The sequence below is a fragment of the Micromys minutus genome (assembly GCF_963924665.1).
Source record: "Micromys minutus genome assembly, chromosome: 10".
In the NCBI taxonomy this organism is placed as follows: Eukaryota; Metazoa; Chordata; class Mammalia; order Rodentia; family Muridae; genus Micromys; species Micromys minutus.
In genome coordinates this window covers 46,959,772-46,962,357 of record NC_137979.1, presented here as the reverse complement: position 1 = coordinate 46,962,357, position 2,586 = coordinate 46,959,772, and positions in this window count along the sequence as shown.

The following is a 2,586-nucleotide window of genomic DNA, read 5'->3' as shown; positions in this document are numbered from 1 at the left end:
TGGAGGTTGTTCAAGCATTTTGGTGTACGGGAAAGAAGGGGCATAACAGGGGGGTGCCAGTCCTCAGGGTTGGATGAGGCAGATGAAGAGAAGGGAGTGTTGGAAGAACAAGAGTCCATTGAATGGTTTAATCCCATGCTCACACAGAACCTTAGGGGTCTAGGCCACAGGATAGGTGACCAAGAGCTTCCGCTTTAGGAACACCAGGCTGTCTTGTTCCACAAGTAAGCTCCTTGCTGACTTCATTCAGTTTCTGCCACCCTGCTGTGACAAATGTCTCCTATACCCCATCTCTCCATGGCCTATTGCATACGAATATAGGCTTCTTGTTGGCCAGAAATGGGCCTGCCCCAGCTCCTGTCCACCTTTGCTGCTCACAAACCAGTAACACTAATGCTGGCCAGCACCCTCTGCATTCTCTCTTGCCTCTCGGTCTTTGCTCAGGCTGTCCCCTCTACCAGGAAAGCCTTTTCATGCTGGCCTATGCCATCTGTCTCAGCATTGCCACAGAAACACTGATCCTGGGCTAATCCTGCCGCCTGCTTTGCTACCTGATGCAGTCACTGGACACAGATGTCTTTTCTCCTAGTGCATGTGACGCTTCCCCACCAGCAACATTAAGCTCTTTCTGAAGTGGGCTAGTCACAATGGCCTTGGCAGATGCTGAGAACAGGAAATTCCTGTGATCTGCTCTTGTGGGGCCAGATATCTGCTTCCTAAACCTGTATGGAGCCCAGGCTAGGACCTGAGGGTCACAGAGCATCAGGGTAACATCCTGTTTCCCTGCTCAACCAACCACATTTGAGAATGAAATAGAGAAGGAAAAAAAAAAAAAAAAACAAACAGATCAGGGGGGGTCCAGGAAGAAAGAAGCTGTCTAGGGTGGAGACAGGGAGTTAGTTCAGTCAAGGGATGACTGTGCCATCAAGCCGAGGTAATGACAGCTGAGCTGCACCATGGGAAGGGGAGGAGACACAGCATACAGATACCACAAGCAAGGAAGTCATTTAACAATACTCTTTATTTAACTGTGCTCTATGTTCAGGGCCTAGCTGAACGCTCAGTCTGGGTAGGTTGAAAAGAATCTGGTAAAGGAAGAACACTAGAGCCTGTGAGCAAGTGCGGGAAGCAGCAAGGGAGAGACAGCACATGAGCCTGAGGTGGTGAAAGAAGATGTTAGCCAGGCATGCTGGATGCCCTGATATGGTAGGATTCTGCACCTGTGGCTGATGCTCCAGACAGACAGGCTGGTACCTCACCCCCAACCACTGATGCCCCCTGTTCACTGAACCCAAGGAGAAACCAGAGAGCGTGCTTATGTTATCTCTAGCTGCCCAGAATGGAGCAGAGGTAGAGATGCCAAGGAAGATAGCAAGAAGTCTACCCACCCCAGAAGGGGATGGAAGATGGATATCAAGGAAGAATCTCAGTGTGTATCCCCATGACAGGCAGCAGGGGCAAGGGATCAGAGAAGGTACCAAAATGGTCGCAGAAAGATTGAAAGTTAATTCTAGCCCTGATGGAGCTGGAGCTCTGAGCTTCCACAGGCTAGCCAAAAAGGGTACCATAAATGGTCCATTTCTGGTATCTATAAAATAGGGCTGTGTTGTAGCACAGGGTAGAGCCCGAGTTTGGTTTGTGCCTGAGGTCCCTACACTCAGAGAAGAAACCATGCCTGGCCCATCTGCCTCATGTCAAGATAAAAGGAGATGTTGGGATTCCAAGCAGAGGGTGAATGGGGTTGGAGAGACTCCTCTTTAGCAGACCTGGATTCCATCTCCAGCACTCACGTGGCAGTTCGAAACTGTCTGCAACCCCAGTTCCGGGGAACTCTGGCCTCCACAGGCACCTGGCATGCCTGTGGTGCACATGCATATGTTCAGACAAAATAATCATGCTTTTAAAAATCATAAAAATGGGGGATGGGAGGACGGCAAACTTGATTCCTACAGATTTGACTCCTTTAATTAAGAAGAGATATTTGCCCGCTGTTTACTGGAACTACGTCACATGACCAGCCTTTGTACGGAGAAGTTGAGAAGCCATTGGGTACATCACCACCATGGCTTACCACACAAAGGGCTGCTTCCTGTGCTGGTGGCAGAGGAACTGACTGGGTATCTCTAGGACAGAAAGTGACTTGAGGCATGTGGCAGATATGTTAGAACAGCCATAGCCAAGGAACATGAATCCTGCACCATGAATGCCCATTACTGTCAACAGTCCCAAAAGCAAGTCAGCAACTAGAACAGGCTAGCCTGCCAGTCCCAGGAGTCCTGCCTCAGCTTCCTGGCGCTGGAGTCACAGGCCTGAACCATTATACTCTGTTTTAACAGCTTGAACTCCGGTCATTACAGCAAGTGCTTTACTGAGTGAAATGATGAAAAGCAAATGTCATGGTGCAGGAGGGATGGCTCAGTGGTGAAGAACACTTGCTACTCAAAAACTCAGGTTTGGTTTCCATGTAACTCTGTCTCCATGAGATCTAATGCACTCTTCTGGAATCCATGAGCAACTCCACATGTGCTCATTTCACACACACACACACACACCCCATCGTTTTTTAAAAGTTAAGGGAGCCTTACA